The 18561-nt window shown below is 40.8% G+C and overlaps 1 protein-coding gene across 10 annotated transcripts in view; it reads right to left on the bottom strand.

The window, feature by feature from the left end:
• Ebf1 (EBF transcription factor 1) overlaps positions 1 to 18561 on the bottom strand; it is a 382353-nt gene that overhangs the window by 307983 nt on the left and 55809 nt on the right. The window lies entirely within an intron of this gene.

Raw genomic sequence — 18561 nt, 5'->3', positions numbered from 1 at the left:
TTCCTGCCTCTCTAGTCCTGAGTTTCCGGCTCTCTTATACAACAGTTGTGCAGCAAGGTGGAGCCAGCTGAATTTCCCGTAAGTCTTTGCAGCTCCTGACTTGTGAGGAGTACATTCAAGGTTGTCAGGCCCAGGATTCCCCCAACTCATTTGGATCTTTCATTTACTGTCTTTTGGAAGAATGAACCTGAGCCCATTGCCAAATAAAGTTTCCAAGGGAAAAAAAAAATGGCATGGACTTGGCAAATCAGAATTTCTATTATTAAAAGAAGGTTGAAGTTGGGGCTTTGTGCAACTGTTCCCGACTTTCTGCAGAGTCTCTATTTTAAGTGTGGAGCTAGCTTGAAAATCCCAGCAGGCTCTAGATGAGAGAGTATCATCCTCGTTAACACTAATGGGAGCTGGGCTCAGCTCTAAAGGAAGTATATATCCTCTGGGTCAAACCTAGTGGGTGGCACAATGGGAAGAGGAGGACTTGAAGGGGCAGTGGGGGAAAGAGGGGATAAGCCTTAATTTCATTCTGTCCAGGAATTTGGTGACAAGATAGAACAAAATGAATTAACAGAGAATGATAGGCTAAGAGAATCTACTCTTCTAAAAAGATACCATCAATATTCCCAACCATTAAAAATGACACTATACTAGGGAAAGAGGATGGGGGAGGCTGAAATATTTATTCATTCAGCAAATATTTATTTAGCATATGTAGGACTGGGATGTAATGATGGGCAATAGGCATAAGGAGAAGAAGGAGAGAAAATAAATGAGAAAGGCTTTGCCAAGAAGGTGACACTCATGCTAAAAGATAAGAAAAAGCCAGTCATGAATGTTCTCTGGGAACATTCCAGAAAGAAGAAACAGAAGTCCCTGAGATTTGAACAGGGATGGCATGTAAGAAGATGGTCAGTGAGGCTGGGGTGGGGGAGAGGGGGGTGCTGGGCAATAGGGACAGTGACGAAGTTGGAGATTGGAACATAGGGACATAATGAGACTTAGCATGAAAAATAGTAAGAAGGTACAATAATCACTTTATCCCTTCAACTAATGCTTTCAGAATCTCTGATGCATAAAGGACTTAAGTGCTATGCTATGAAGAAACCAAAGGCTCCTTTACCCAGAGAAACTTATCTGGAGTTTTATAGGAATGAAACCTTAGCATTTGCTTAGCAAACAAAATAGAAAAATCATAACCCTAAAATATTTATGACATGTTACTTTTGACAATGATTATCTTTATTATATGAATATCTAAACAAACTGACCAGAAAAACACTGGCATCCCCATAAAGAAGTAGTCAACAGGAGAGAAACAGAGACATCACCAAGAAAGACGTGCAAATAATAAATGCACATATGGAAAAATACCCAAGCACACCATAAAAGAGGAGTAAGTCCCATTCTCAACTACCATCAGAAAAAGTCCACTAATGATAGCTACAGAGCACTGGCAAAGTACAGAGTACCTGGTGCTCTCCCCCATAGTCATACAGCTGTGCACTGAGAACACTCGCTGTTGGAAAGCAACTTGACATTATGCATCGAGAGCCATGCAAATGTTCATAGTAGCTGAAGAAGTAACTCCTCCTCTGAGACTCACCATAAGATTCTTAAAGTCAAGTTTTCTGCAAAGTCCTAGGATTCTGCAGAGGTGCTTCAAGGTCTCTGGACAACATGAGCTGGGGAATAATTACCTAAAGAGAAGAATGGACAGGGCTCTAGGTGTCCTGCCCCATGACAACTCACACAGTTCTATTTTATATATTAGGCTTTCAGTTTGAAAAGAGGAATTCTACCAGATAATTTTTAAAAATCTCTTAAATAAATGATCCAAATTATAAAAATAATTATAACATGAATGCCTTATACTTCATTATTTATAAATAACATATTCTCTACATAATGAAAAATGAACAAAACCCTCCATTTCAACAAAAATTATTTATTATACAAATATATGGGCTATGTAGACACAAAAAATACATGTAAGTAAATTAAAACAAAGACCACAAAATTATAGTTTTAGTATGACATCTTAAAAATGTAAAAATGCATATAAATTTTAAATGCAATATAGGGAGTTTAGTTGGATTGTGGAGTGTTTTTCTTTCCTTTTTGGTTTCTATTTCAATTTTTCTGTAACATGATTAAATTACTTTGTAACTTTTTTTTTTTCTTTTAAGGTTTGAAAAGAACCCTTGGTGGCCAAGGAATCATGGGTTATCATTCACTTCTGTATCCCAACATCAAGCCAAGGAGCTGGCATTGAAGAGATGCTCCCCAAATATTTCTTGAATAAACAGATTCATATATTAATTAAAATCTGATCATGCATAAGAAGCCAGAGACAGGCAGGAGAGATCCCTTCCGGGTCCCTCAGAGGGCCAACAGGATCCCACCTGAGCAGAGGGCAAGTGGGAGAGGCAGACGAGCAAAAGGCACAGGGAAAAGACAACTGGGGGTGGTGAGTGATGGTGACTACAGAGGCACCAGGCACCTGAGGACAGGAAGAGGACTGGGAGGCGGTGGGGGGGGGGGGGGCTTCGAACCACACAACAAATAATTTAAATGCTCCTCAGAAGGAGGAGGGTTCCAGTGAGGGTTTGCGAGTGACAGGGTGACATGTCGAGAACAGGACTTCACTGGGACTGAACATGGGGCTGTGTTCTGTTGAAAGCAAAAGGCTCAGGACACCAGCTAGGACGTGATGACAAGATTGGGGACTGCGTGAGGCCTGGAGCTATGGGAGAGGTAAAAGAGGACCAGCAGCTGCAAAGGGACTGCATGTCAATAGAATTCCCCAGCAGCAAGCCCAGAATCCATGAAGACACACATCTCTCCTCAATAAATCTGGACATTGGAGGAAGAGAAACCCCTCCCTCACCTCCCATCTTCACCAGGCTTTCCTCAATGCCCTAAAACACTTATGCACGCCCTACCATGAAAGCCTCATCGTTTCTAACCTTTGTTTATTTGCAGCCCCCAATGTTTCCTGTGCTATATAAAGTTTACCTTTGACTTCAATTGGGGAAGTGGAGAGTGGGACGCAGAGAAAGGGAGGAGGAAAATCGGTGGCCTAGTCCATAGCTTCATGTCTCTAGTTTTAAAACAATGTGTTCACCCTGGAGCCCGAATCCAGAGGTCGCAAACTCACATAAAGCACCGGTGATTTAAGGCTCCCTCCCGTACACAGCTCAGCAATGTATGGAATGCAGAAATACATGGAAACCACAACACAGCAGGGACCTCGCTGGGCTGCTGGCAGAGATCGCTGTTTCCCACACAGGCCCTAAATCTGACCCAGCGATGAAACTCTTAAAATTTGTAAAAATAGAACGGTTGGGAAATCTTGGCCACTTTTAGTTAAAATAAAAACAAAGCCATCATCTTCTGTGGGTGCAGCTGAAAATCTGCCATACTCCTCCCCTCTTTGAAGGAATTTTAATGGTAAAGGGGAAAAAAAAAAAGACGTTCTCAAACATTGAACTTTTAGGCTACCTGGCAAATACACTGCAGGATTCGCTGGTGTATTTAGAATGTGTTCTGTTTAGTATCTTCACCAAAAGGAGTGACAAAGTGACCAGTCAATACCAACAGATGTGACAAACATCCCTGTGTAATTTCCTGAAGAAAAGTAATAGTATAAAGTACCACTGATTGGTACATTGATTATGGGCCAGATCCATCTTCAGAAATCCTCAAGCCTCAATCCACCATCCCAGTAGGGTAGGTGTTCTTCTCCCCACTGTAAAAACTTAAGGAACAAAGTAGAATAAGTTAATTTTCCAGGTACAAGTGGCAGCCAGAATTCAAACCCAGGCCCATCTGATTCCAAAGTCTAGCCTCTTTCCACTATATTCATTCCACAGGAAGGAATTCCTCTCATTTGCTTAGAACAGTTATATTTAGAAATCAAGACCAACCACTGGTGCCTGGGTCAGCGCTTAGTTTCCATGGACTTACATAAAGCTGGATAAAACAGTGGTGTTTTCAGCCTCTTTTCTATAGATGACTACTCTTAAGCGCAGGGAATCCTGTGCCTCATGGCAGAGCTCAGGTTAAATTACAGAAGAATTCTGTGGGAGCCAAAACCAGAATCTCTTTTCCTCTCTCTCTCTTAAGCCACCCTCTCCTTTAAAGCATCTCACTACTATTTATTTTGGAATTGCCACAAATAGCATTATGACATTGGCTTCCTCAAAAATTGAACATTCGTGATTAGCACTGGAAATGAGGAGATCCAGAAAACGTTCAGTGCTTACCACCAAATTATCTCAAGAGGCTATCAAGAGCTCTGGAGTCATTTGTTAACTATGTTCTCCATTGAACCAAGCGACACACACACACACACACACACACACAGAAGAAAAGGGAAGGAAAACAAGACTTCAAACACCACACACACACACACACACACACACACAATTCAAATAGTCTATTCTCTTTCCCTCCCCTACCTCTCCACCCTCCCACATCCGCCCCACCCCCAAACTAAATATAGAGACCAAACATCAAAACCCAAACTTGAAAATTTCCAAAGTGGTAATCAACAAATTACTGTCACATGGAGTGCAGAAATTAACTGGAATGCCCATGTGGAATGCCCCGTGGAAAGCGGGAAGTGGGGTACACCTGACCGTGCCTAGGAAGTGCCGCATACCCGGCTTTACAGCCTCTCTTCCTTGCACTCTGCAGAACAGGAAAGGCTGACTCTGAGCACAACACCGGAGGACGGGCTTTTCCTACTCTCAGCCATAAGATGAGATCCTGGATACAGAAATGCTAAATGATCAACAAACACAGCGTTAGCACTGAGCCCAAATGAATTCTTTTTCCCCTTTCCCTTATTGAAGGGAGAGAGGAAAAAAAAAAAAAAAAAAAAAGAGAGCTTCACATGGCTTCCTTTTCTTGACCTACAACAAATTCCATTAAACTTCAAAAACAATGCTTTGAGATGTTGGAGCTTGCAGACAGGAAACCGAAGACTTTACACAAGTTAAAAATGCATTTTTTGGAGGGGGGGGTGGGGACTAAGGATAAAGAAGAGCTGTACCTTGACAGTGAGAGCTCGTGGCAACTGAGAACATAATTAGATTTGAATGTCATGTAGTTGTGACTGGGATGTATAGCACATCAAAACAGATTTGCCGTTCAGTCAGAGTAGCAGAAATGTGTAAATACCACTGGCTGATAAATAATTAATGATCACCCCCAAAGTTTACAAGTGCTTAAAACACATAACAGATCTTCAAGTTACTTGAAATTACCTTTTTTGGGAGTAAGTATCAGTCATCTATCCATGAGCCATTTATCTTTAGGTCTGCACGTCTTTCTCCTACCCATCCAACCTCCAATGCCCCTTTGTTTCTTGGGACACTTAATTTATGAGTATTTAGTGTAAGAGGAAAAGCTTTCCAAAAATTGTGTAATAAAAATGGATTTAGATGTCATCGCCATTAATATGACTATTATTATAAAATGTAGTGTTTACCATGAAAACCAGGCTTCTGTCTGTATTTCACTGGTAATCCATGTTAGGGGAGCCATTTTGAAATTTGACTCAAATGACTAAAATTCAGCACCAAAAAAAAAAAAACTGCTTTGAAATGATGTCCAGTAGTCGTTTTCTTTGGGGGAGCACTCAAACCTTGCTTTCTTTTCCTTTCCTTTTTTTCTTTCTTTCCCCGCCCCCCTTGATGTGTTGACCCCCAAATGCAAGAAGAATTAATCTTGATTATAAAATCAAGAAACAAAGATACAGGCCTATTGTGCAATAATCAGCCCACATTTCAATGAATAAGTCATATTTCTCACAAACCCAAGTTAGATAGTGGATTTATTTAACCTCTTGGGGTCAGGTAATAAATACTAAGTGAATTATTCAGCCCAATGGCTAATCAATACAATTCCATGATATATTTTTTGTGTTTCATAAAAGGTTGTACACTAAAGGCAGTGAGCAATTATGGAAATTGGGCCAGAGCGCCTCTCAATTCCTCTCCCGCTTGAAACCCCAGCAGGCCACCTTGACAGCAAATCGATTAGTGCTCCAGTGAAGCGGCTCAGTGACCCCTGACCCGCTTCCAGCGGGCCTGACAGAGAAGAGAGTATTTTATATTTATTTTATTGAATTAACTCCATCTTGCCTGTACCAACGCGTTACACATATCAGGCGGCAAGCTACAAGCTGCTTGGCTGTTGTGTTCCATAGCTCTTGCTAAGCAAGCCCCGCCCCCTGCCCTGAAGATTTCTTTGTCCCCGTTTTTCTTTCACTTTTGGCCTCAATATAGGATTTCAGTCCACCCTGAGACTCAAGATGGAGCTCCAGGTAATAAAAACCAAGAGCAAAGCTCACAATCCTTCCGCCCTCTGGTTCTGGCCTACCTGGTCCATTCAGGATAGTGTCCTGTCCCCATTTCCCCCCCCCCCCCATAAAAAACAAAGACCACTCAGTAACAGCTGGCTCACCCTGGAGCTCTTTGGGACGTGCACGCAAGAGAACATCAAGCATTGGGAATATTTCCTATTGGAAAATCAAAATTGAACCAGAAGTCCTAGGTACTCTCTATTTTTATGGCCTAATTAGATTATGGGCTCTTTGAGGCCATCAGAGGCAGAGACAGAAAGAAGCAAATCAGCTGAGTCTAGAAGGTTCTTTTCTCAGGAGCAGCAAATGAATAGGCTCATCAACCATCAACAACTGGAAGCTTGTGAGCAAAGGAAAAAAAACCTAAATCACCAAAATCCCCTCAGTGGAGCATCAGTAAAACTCTCCAAAATAAATGAAAATTTTTGTGGAGCAAAAATTTCAGAAAATCCGGTTAGCAGCTTTGGAAATTAAACAATACCAGAGGTATGAGTTATCGGCAGAAATTTTACATTAAAAATCACAGAACTGAAGGATTTTGGACCATATTTAGAGGAGGCTGCACACCAGATAGGTTTAGCACCTAGATGCTGAAATTAAACCACCTGGATCGGAATCCCAGATTTTCTACCCAAAGAACAGCAGTCGTTGTACAAGTCACTACAGCTAAGCAACAGCTTTCTTATCTACACATAAGGACCACAACAGAAGCCTTGCAGGCAATGAGTGGTGTTGGCTGCCGTTATTACTTAATCAGGTCCCCAAATATTTTGCATGAGTAGTAAAGAAGTCATTTTACAGCCTCATTGTATGAATGGAGAGATAAAAGAATGTGGAGAAACAGCATTCACCTTCCACAGTCTTGCCCCCACAAGTCTCCCGTAAACACAAGAGTGTCATGACAACCGCCCATTCCCCAAGCCTCTTTCCTGGGTTTAGCAGACCTTGTACTTTACCATTTTTCAGTCTTTGCATTTACTGTCCCCAAAGACCCAAAATGGACTTCCCTCAGCCCAAGTGATGGAAGTCATAAACCATTGCATCCCATTCCTATCACCTTGCTCTGCTCAGCAAAGACTTGAGTCTTGGAGAGTACTGTCCTCATGATGGCAGAGTGACAACAGATGGAATTTTTGATGCAGCATAGGAAGTGAGAGGAAGAAAAGTAAAAGATCTGAAGAAAAGGAGCCTAGAGCTGCACATCAAAGTCTCAATCCTCTCATCAGGGATGGTTGGCACTTCCAGATACTCTGCTTCTGATAAGAAGACCAGAAAGCTCATCTGTGAATGTTTCCTCAGCAGTGAGGACCACTGCCACCCTCAGATCTGCCAATGAGCCACCTACAGATCTTCTAGGAAAACAGGACTGGGGTCCAAGCCCATCAGCAAGGACTCTGCACAAATGCCCTCACCTTGGCTCACGGGCAGTGCCAAGTTGACAGGAGAGGCTGGCTACCAAGGCTACTTTGAAAGGACTCACCACGGTTCCTGGGAAGTTTTAAAAAAAGAATGCCTTGATTTCAACCCTCATCCTTCACAGTTTTTGCTGTTCCAGGAACTCAGGATCCTTGCAGTTCTTATCTCAGTAGTCCTTCCTCCCCCTAACCCACAGTCTGCCACCATGGTAGATAGCAAGGTAAACTCATCTTCCTCTTCCTTTTACCTACAAACTTCATGGCAGAACATCAAAAAGCCTGGGAAACTGTGAGGGAAACCCACCCTCCCACATCTCCTCTACTTAGCACTTAGGTAACAGCTCAGGTTTTCACACTTTTAGAGCCAATGAAAATAATTTTTTATGTACATAATCTCCAATCAAAGTGGGCCTAACTACTGGTACCAAAGAGACTTCAACACTCAAGTCAAACAATTTAGAAAAAATCTTAACACACAGTGGCTCTAGCATTTCCATAGCAGAGGAGTTTAAGGCATGGTTATGTTGAAGAGTGACAGTGAGAGGAGCTGGAAAATTGGCCAGAAGCTATCTGCTGCCCCTCAGCAAGCATACACATTGTTTGCTTAGATTGCATGTTTATTTGAGAAGGCCGGGGGGGCATCTGGTAGAGACTTACACGGGGAGGGTAAGACCTTGCTTCTAATTCATTCTTTGATAATGGCAATGACCTGGAGATATTTGGTTCACTTTGGGCTACCTGATTTATTGGCAAGACTATCAACCATGGCTTTCAAGGTTTCCCTTGATCTTGAGTTTGGGCTCCTAACCTCACTGTGAAAGTGACTCCAACCGGGCGTTCACCAGGAAGATACTAAGATCAGGTGGCCACTAGCCTGGACCACTAGCCACAGGACCTTGGTCAGGTGGCCTCTTCTGTAGGCCCTCATCTATAAAACGGAGATACTGCTTCCTTCCAGAATAAACATTATATGATTCAAAATGGTATGTTTATCTGAATTGTGAGAAGCCCCAAGATGGAATGTTTACTTCCTTCAGAAAATTGGAATTTAACAGCCCAGAGGGTCCTTTTTCCTCTGAAGAAATAAAAATGAAATCCATTTGCTCAATCTGCTAACCCCAAAACCAAAACAAAGAGAGTCCCTGGCATAAGTAAGTTGGCCAAGACTGCAGCGAACACTCCTCCCAAGCCAGCCTTGTTCCCTGAGTCTTTCTGCAAAATGGCACAACATATTCTACCTGGTCCCACAGAAAAGGAAATCTTTCACACCTTTGTATAACTCTATGCATTAAACCATAAATTATTCTTCCCCTTTCTTCCACTTTCAGAATCTATACAAAAGTGATTACCTCAGTCGTTTTTCAATATTACTTTCATACTTGGAAAATGCATTTCCAAAAAGTTATTTATTTTTCACAGCATGTCAGGTTGTTATATTGTACTAGTTAAAATAAAACTACTATATAAACTACTGTATACTTTTGCATGCATTAAATTTTCCTACAAAAGGCTCTGAAGTAAGACTTTCACAGGTCCTCGATGTATTTATTTTAAATATTACATTATACTTTATTTTAGCACCATTCAAGATTTTAAGCAAGATACTGGAGATCCAGTTACTGAAGTAACTTAGCTATTAAATAACTTTCTTATTTGGAGCTCCCTCCTTTCAGAAGAAAAATTATTTAAATATTAAAAGTGGTTTTACCATGAAACTTAAAACCAACTCATACTATTATTCCGTCTCAAGAGCCTGGGAATAGCAAAAAAAAAAGTCCCTTTGGATTTGATTCATGCTCACCTAAAAGAAGAATTGGGCAGAAAGTAAAAACATGCAAAGCATAAAATGTGGAATGAATACAACCCAGCATTTCTAATAAAGAGGCCCATGGACTCTTCATGTGTATGGTTGGGTTTAAAATATTTACTGGAATATCTCTGAAAGAGATCAAGATGGGACAAAAGCATTCCTGGAGAAAAATCCTAAATTTCTGCAGAAAAATAGTTTTCTGTTCCAATGTAGTATTAACCATCATCTCTAAAGTGCTGTGATTTCTTTTTAAAATGCCACCTCAATTAAGGACCCCACCAGAGGACATGGATCCAGGTACTTTGGTGAACATTTGTGCTTTTAACCACTGGGGCCCTCAGCTCTGGACAAGGGGCACTTGCCACAGGCTAATCAGCTCCACAAAGCTGGCCCTGGCCTGTAAACCTCAGCAACCAGGCAGCCGCACACTGGGACCCACCAGGCTTGGAAAACACTGCTCTCCAGGTCTCTCTGTGGCTTAGTGAGAAGCCAAAAGAGGAAACACTTAAATATTTAATACATGATTCTGCAGAGACGTTTGAGCCCTGCGACGAGGGGTTTGCAAGTACAATCCACTCCCCATCCACCAAGGCTGCCACCCAAACGGCTGTGATCCAGATTACAAGCGACTCAAGAAACTGGTTTTCTTTCCTTTTTTTTTCTTCTTCTGAAGCTGAGTTGGCAGGGTCCTATCTCAAGATCTTTCAGAATTGCTTTCATCTTTCGTTTTAGTTTCACTTCAAGCCACACGGAATGTCCACCCTCAGAGCCCTAGGGGTCACCAGGCAGCGGGTCCCTGAAAACAGGGAGGGAGAATAACCTCGAGAAACACAGAGAGAAGAATGAAGGAAAGGAAGCAAAGACATTCCACATGTATTTTTCAAACAGCCAAATTTAACTAAAACGTGCTCCCTGGTAGTGCTTTTAACTAACAAGCAGGCAATATATTGTACTGTAAAATGTTTTATTTTAACACCTTACAGTTTTTACCTCTGTGGCTGTTGCAGGTATATCCATTAAAAGCAACACAGACTGTAAATCAGAATCCCATACCTTTTCACAGCATATGAATCTATTCTCCTGCTGGTGAGTATACAGCTTTCATTGAGGCTGATAGGGTGACATACACTTATGCAGGGGAGAAGAGACCACTCTATACGTGTGAATTTATGCTTGTAGACAGGTGGCTGTATGTAGACAAGAGATGCCAATAAACAGATTTTATTGTAGCTGCTTAGAAACAGATTCTGGGCTACATATCTGCAGAGGAACAGTCATCTTTTTTAAAAGAAAATACAGAGGCAAACCCTCAGCAGAGTCGTAATCCACAATTCCGTACACCACAAGGTGCTACCTATCCTTGGGCATATTTATGGTCATTTGGACTGAGCTTAATCAATCCCCAATGCCTTCATAAGCTAATAGTACCTCTGAAATTACACTTATGCCGAACCTAACTGCAATATCTCTCATGCTAACTTTTTAATGCTCTGTGCCGTGTACATACTGACACAAATACAGGTTATAGATTCACAGAAAAATAGGTTCTTCATAAAGCATAAATCTTTTAGATCACTGCTAAAAAGACTGATACACTGGCTTTAAGGAACCGTCCTTATCATGTTTAAAAAATATATACTAAAATAATCTGTGTCTGCCTTCAGATTCTATTATTTTATAAATAAGATATATTATTGATGTATTATTGTATATTATAAATATTTGGTTATTTTATGGATTTCATTTCTTTGCATTATATTTACTTTGATTCTTTTCTTACATTTCAGTCACTTCCAAAAAGGGCTCCCAGGAAGAATGCAAGTTACAAAAACAGACATAGAAGCATTTTTTTTTAAGCAATCTATATTTCCACAATTTACAATAGACATTCAGACCTGCAGGAAGATGCTGGTCTCCAGCATATGCATCTAGCTATGTGTGATGATATGGAGCTTTTTAACCAGGAAAAATACCTATTTCCAGAACAATCTATAAACTTGAAACAAACCAGTTCCCATCTTTTAGCCTCTTCCTACACTTCAAAAGACAACTCCCAAGAAGATACTGGAAGCGTCAGTTTACTGCACCAAATATTGCTGATGATTGACTACTCTGTCTGGGTATTGCAGACACTTAAAGGCCACGACAATGTTTAACTACTCACTTTTGCTTGCATGGTTGTGGTGGAGGAACCACAGAATACTGATCTCTCCAAAAGAGAAAAAAAATTAGAGAGTGGCACAGTGGAATTTATGAATGAGAGTGCTTTGGCTGCAAACCATTCCCATTATAGCCCTCAGCTACCACAAAACTGCTGTGTAATTGGAAGGGAACTTTTTCCCATGCAAAGACACTTGCTGTCAGTGCCAACCCATCAGAGACAGGGCAATGCATGAAGGGATGCACACCTATGAATGGCTTCTCTCCCTCCCCAGGGGGCTGGCTCTTACCTATACTCCCTAGTCACACAGGGACTTGGGTCTGAGAAGACCACAGATCACAGAGGACCAGGCTGAGGGGCTGTTAAACCTCTGAGGTCATTTCCTCCTCTCAATTTAGAAGGAAGTAAACTGAAGCTCAGAGAAGAAAAATAAACCTGCCCCAGGTCCACAGTCCATCTAAGGCAAAGCCAGAACAGAAGCCTACCACCTGCATCCCAACCCAAAGCCACTGGACATCATAAAGCTGACCCTAGGTGAGCATTTATTTACCTAAAACCACCATCAATCAGTTCAAATACTATCCCAAATATCATTCTTGTTGGGAAACAAGCAACTTCCTCCAAATAAGGTTAGAAATATTACCATATTCCCAAAGGAAAAAATTTACTTTCTCCCTGTGTATATATGTGTGGGTATGTGTGGGTATGTGAGTGTGTGTGTGTGTGTGTGTGTGTGTGTGTGTGTTTTCAGTCCCCAGAAACAAAACCCATATTAAAATTTAAAATAATTGCCATCTTTCTGGCTTACTTTTCAAAGAATCCATCTTTTAAACAGAATTGTACCAGATATTTCATATTTACTAAAATCTTAAAAGCTTAAGTTCTTAAATTCAGTATAGGACTGAAAAGTTTTTATGACTTCTTAGCATAAGTATTACACAGATTAGTTCCCATTTAGAAAATTAAAGGGATGTTGTGATATGGAGGTACTAGGTAGCTACTATGCAGTTCATAAAGGCCTCTTAAAAAAAATCTTTCTGGAAAGGATAATAAGGCCTGATTTATAGAACTCATATGTTATCACAAGTGGAGTAATAATAGTAGCTGGTATTTATTAAGCAGCTACTATCTTATTGCCATAAGGCATTTGAAGAATATCATGTTTGTACAACATGAAACAATCCAGCAGGTTGGATGTTGCTCTCTCTAGTTTGCAGATTAAAACCTTAAGTTTCAAAAGATGAAGTTGGTTGTCCACCGCCACAGGGCTGGATAGAAGCCCTGAAAGTCTGGATCCCTTGTTCTTCTGAGTCCAGTATCCATGATAATTCTACTCAGCCATCACTGGGTTCTAAGTGGAGAATGCAGGCATGGAAGATCTGCTCTCAGTTTGGTATCTTCTTCATGGACTAGTTCCCCTAGTTCTCAGTAAACCATCCTCCTGAACTTGATTTCATAGCACCTAACACCTTCATGAGATTCTTTGCAAGACAACCTCACCAACTAAACTGTCTATGTAACAGTCTTTGCTCTGCACACAGTAGGTGCTCACTGAATGTATAAATAAATCACTGCTTCACACTAACCCTCACTGTAACTCAGCACAAAATATACAGCCAGGAGATCTCAACTAGCTATCAATGTCTTATTGTTCCAGCCAGATCTGATAACAAGCACAATTCAGATTCAAATTATGTCTTTCATTTAAACATCAGTGAAGCAAGATAAAAATAAACAGCTGGAAATAGCTAACAAAAAGTGAGAGAGAAAGAGACCAAAATAAGTTTAGGACTCTGCCAAAGGTCCTTGATAGTAGCAACAAAACCATAAATGTCTCACCGCACCTTCCGCGTCATGCGGGCTTGCAGATGGAAATGATATCAGCATCCATTCTCTGCTCCTGCTTTGGCTCACCAAGACACTACTCCAGGAAGAGGTGACGTGATTTATCCTGCATTCTATCATTCTGAATCTTCTATTAACCAGCACTTGTGCAGTCACAGTACAATGACAAATGATCATCATAATTATGACCCTAATTCACAGCAAGTCACCAAGGTATCCTCTGAATCACAGGAAAATGACATTAGGTGAGAAGTTCTCTGAGAGAAGAGACCACTTTGCACAATTCCCCAGGGCCTTTAGACAACACATAATTGTTGAATAAAACTATATTGATCATAACTATGCTATTGGGTCTGAAAATGATGTTGTGTGTGTGCCATGTGGAAAAAAAAAAAAAAAAAGATCAATCAACCCAAAAGTCTAACTTCATAGAATACCCATCAATGTTTGATAAAAAATGTTTAATTCACCTTAAGCCAGAATTGATGACAATCTTACTGCAGATGGTTGGGCCCTAGCCTCTATTTACTAATCAACAAAGAAATTACAATATGGGGAACAATTTCAGGAAATGACAGTATAAGGAACTCCCAAGGAGTCCTGTATTCATAGAGGTAATGTGTTGGTTATTGTTATTGTTGTGGTGGTTTTCATCTGCCAGAAACTTCTATTAAATTTTGATATAATTAAAGAAACCACAACTAAAAAGAAAAATTTGGTCCATTTCACAAGAGAAAACAAGCTGGTGTGTCAGGGGAAGGATGTTAACACAGTCACCCAGACTCGTGACCAATAAAAGTTCCCTGCATTTTTTAACATGTAAACTATTATTCCTCTCCTTCCCCAGTTTAAGTCACATGGAAGATACACAAGTGAACATGTATCCATATAATACAAAAATTTTAAGTAAAATTATGTTCTTCCAGAGTATAGTTCCCTGAGACTTTTATCTATGGATCCCAGAAGTAGAATCCATTAACTCACAATCTTCAGCATTTATTTCATAACATCCAGTGTTAATTAAGAACTATAACATAAAGAGCATAGCTATTATGAAAAAAAATCTTTATTTCATCTGTGCCGTATCTCCTTTCTCTCATTCATTAAAAATATCTGCCTATTTATAAAGTAACTTCTTAAGGACCATAAGGGAATTAGTTATATAAACAAAACTACAGGGAAAAAAAAATATCCTCACTGTACCAGAGCTAGAAACAAAGACTGAGAAGAAAGGGAAAATATTCAATAACCTCTGGCCTGACCAAATACATCTAATCATTTGAATAACTGTATAAATATTTGAGTGTCTTTTGTTTATGTTTTCCTTCTTTTTATTATAAAGTAAGATAGACTTTACAAAGTAAGACCTCTTTAAAAAAAAAAAAGGAGAGAAAAAAATGTGGTTTATTATTTAGTTTCCGAAAAAAACAACATCAAACGACAGATTTTTGGCATTCGAGGCCAGATCATTTGTAATTTCTTTTTTCTTATTATTTTTTAAAAATTTTTATGTGAAGAAGTGTCAGAGATCTCAAGAATTCTTATCTGGAGGTCTCTCTTAGCCAGCTTGAGTTGGTGGGAATTACCCTTTTTTGACAAAACCAAAAAAAAAGAAGCTATATACAGTTCCTCCCTCCCCTTCATCTCTCTGGCTCACACACTATTTCTGACTCAAAATGAAAATATTTTTACTATTTTTTCTCCTTGCACTTAAAGGAAGGGGGAAAAAAGAAGAATCCTAGCTGTATCAGTAGGACAAGGCTGCAATTTCATTACATAAAAAAAAATGATCTGAAAGTCACAAATTTATTTAACAAACCCACAGTGTTTATTTAGGACTGGGGTGAGGGGTGCTTCTCATTTGCATACGTTATCCTGTGAATTTACTACATGCATAATTTTAAGGTACTTAATGAGTGATTCAAATAGAAATGGAATTAGGTTGCAGACAAGGACAGTAATGAAACTCAGGGACAATGAAATAGGATGCAAGTCCAAAGCTGTTTGGCTAAATCAAATTGTGCATCCTACAATCCAATTTCTATCGAAACAGCAGCAGCTTGAGATAAAGTTGTCATAAAGTCTTATCAAGATTAGTCAAGATAATGTAAACATTAAGAAGCCATATTTAGATCATTTCATTGCTCCCATCTGCCCACCACAAAAAGGGCTGCATCAGAAAATGATCTAGGCAGTTCACCTTGACTCTCTTCTCCCTCCCTTCTCTACAGCCAATCCAACTCAGTTCCCTGGCCACTCCCCTCTATCCTTGCCCCCAATTCGGACCAAGGCATTATCATCTCTGGGTCGTTACCATTACATAACTTCTCACCTTGATCTCCTTGCCTCTGGGCTGCACTCCCCACAGTCCTCCTTATAGCCCTCCAAGCCCAACTTCAATATTACTTCTCCCTGACTTCCCCTGATTCCATACATGATTAACCAGACCCTGATATGATTACCCCAGACACTCCATTCCACCATCTAACACATCTCATAAGGTCAGCTGTCTGCATGTTTGTCTGTACAGACATTTGAGGGCAAGAAATGCTTCTGTTGCACTGGTGTACAAACAACAGAGTCACTCCAAACCAGACCAATAAACTTGTTGAATTAAACTCTCTAGCTTTACTATGGAGTTCATCTATTCATTTAATTGTGCCAACTTGTCCATTAGGACAAGAATCTTACTATTTATTAATCTACAGATTGACTGATCTAGCAATCTAGTGATCAAGCAACTATCTATCTACTAGGGACACTCTACCATTGAGCTACATCCCTAGCCCTCTTCATTTTGTTTTTGTTCTTGAAACGGGGTCTTCCTAAATTGTGAAGGCTGGCCTAGAACTTGCAATCCTACTGCTTCAGCCTCCCTTGTCACTGGGATTACAGGCATGTACCACAGCACCCAGCCAAGGATCCTGCCTTTTAAAACGTGCTTCTCTAACCTGAGGAGAATGCGTAAGAATGGAGGGATGGATGCAGAGAGGCCCAAAGTGGCCCTGAGTTATCATTTCAAAATCCTCTCTCAGGAAGTAGGACAGACGACACAGTGTGACTACACACTGGCGCTTCCAGTTGGCTTCTTCTTAAAATAAGTGTTTATCAAAATATTTGTTCTGTTACAGGTTGCTGATTCAGAATCCGATAAGATGTGGTCCCTGCCTTCCTGAAAGTTGATGACAAAGAATCAAAACAGAAAGAAAGCTTGAGAAACGTTAAGATTTGATAAGAATCATGACTAACAGAATTGGTGGTGTTCTAGCAAAGTGTTAGAAAAGGGCTGCTTTGCCATTTTGCATGGTGTAAATAGTCCCACATGAATGATTTCAAGCTACCAACATGATATCACTGAATGGAGCCAGGAAGAGTCATGTAAACCAGGTCCAGTACACCAGTGGGCAGGATACATACCCCTGCCTCTGTAAGCTAGAATCCCTTCACTCAATAACTCATCAAATAGATTTTTTTTTTTTTTTTTTGAGCACAGAGTGTTTGACACTGTGAATGAAACAGTGAACAAGCAGCCACAGTCCCTGGTCACATGATGCTTACAGCATCCCTTGCTGGAACTGACCATCTGATGATGGGTGAAGTGAACTTATTAAGAAGGGAAGGCATGTCCCTGATAGAAGCAATGGGAATAGCATCAAAATAAAGGTGTTGGCCTCTATCCTAAGACCAGGACACTGGTGGGTTTTAGACTAGGGAATAGCATGATCATATATAAATTCTGAAAAGCTTTCTCTGGCTCCCATGTGGAGAGAATGGGCTTCACAGAGTTAAGATGGACTCCAATCTGAAGTGATGGCCGGAATCAGTTGGTAGAAGTGAGGCTGGTGTAAAGGGGTCAGAGTTGAGAGGTGTCTAGAGGGGCTGAGGAAGACGAGGGACGGGGCCACCGCAGGAATAATTCCCAGGTTTCTACAACTGATGGAACAGAAGAATCTGCCATTCATATGGGAACAATGACCTGGTCTGGGAAGCAGAATGAAGGGTTCGTGTTTGAACACTGGGCTCATCAACATGGATCTTACTCCCCACCTGCCTTTACATAAAGCACCTACCTTTACTATGGCCTACAGGGCCCTTCCACTCTGACCTCAAACCTTTTCACCAGATACAACATACTCCATGTACTTGTTATTTCCTTCCCTCTGCAGATCCCCCTCCTAAAACTTTTAAGAAACTCATGGAACTGATCTGCCTCTTTTCCCCCAATCTCCCATCAAAACCTGCTCTCTGATCCTTGCTTCTTGAGGGGTAAATGTTCCACTGCTAACAGAGCCCACTCCAGAACCATCTACATTTGCAATTGAAGCTGTGAAACTCACATTTTGACTCATTCACTTTCCATCAGGAGATGGGTACCATATTTTCCACACGTTGGTACCTTATTTTCCGGAGCAAAAGCACAAAACCTGCTCTGACAGCAGGAACACACTCAGAAAAGAAGGCAGACTGGTCTCCAGATGAGAATGAGTGCCCATAAGCATTTACTCCACTGAGTTTGTATGCTCACTGATGAACTCCACAAAGCATTCCCCAGTGCCCACTATGCCCAAGCACAGAGCAGGACTCACAAAGAACAAAGGATGGACTGTCAGCTGTCAGAAGCTTCCTTCCCCTTAGGAACTTCATATTGAGCTTCTGAAACCCATACCTCTGCCTCCCAGCCCCAGGGGCCACAGCTGACTGTAGCCACATATCTCACCTGACCACATCCCATCACAAGCAGGCTTCCTTCCATGTCATGCCAACTCCAAAGATCCCACCTGGTCTGTTCTCAAGTACCTAGGGCAACCCTCAGCCGATGGAGAACAGGAGCTAAGAATCAAATTCTTCAGCCTCTTGTCCTTCAGGAACATAATTCTGAGAGGCACATTAGACTCTACCCTTAGGAAATCCCAACAGGATCAAGAACCTACTCCCTACCCAGTGACTTCAATAGTACACCTTTACC

Source organism: Marmota flaviventris, chromosome 5 (genome assembly GCF_047511675.1).
Source record: "Marmota flaviventris isolate mMarFla1 chromosome 5, mMarFla1.hap1, whole genome shotgun sequence".
NCBI lineage: Eukaryota > Metazoa > Chordata > Mammalia > Rodentia > Sciuridae > Marmota > Marmota flaviventris.
This window is presented reverse-complemented; position numbering and strand designations above follow the sequence as displayed.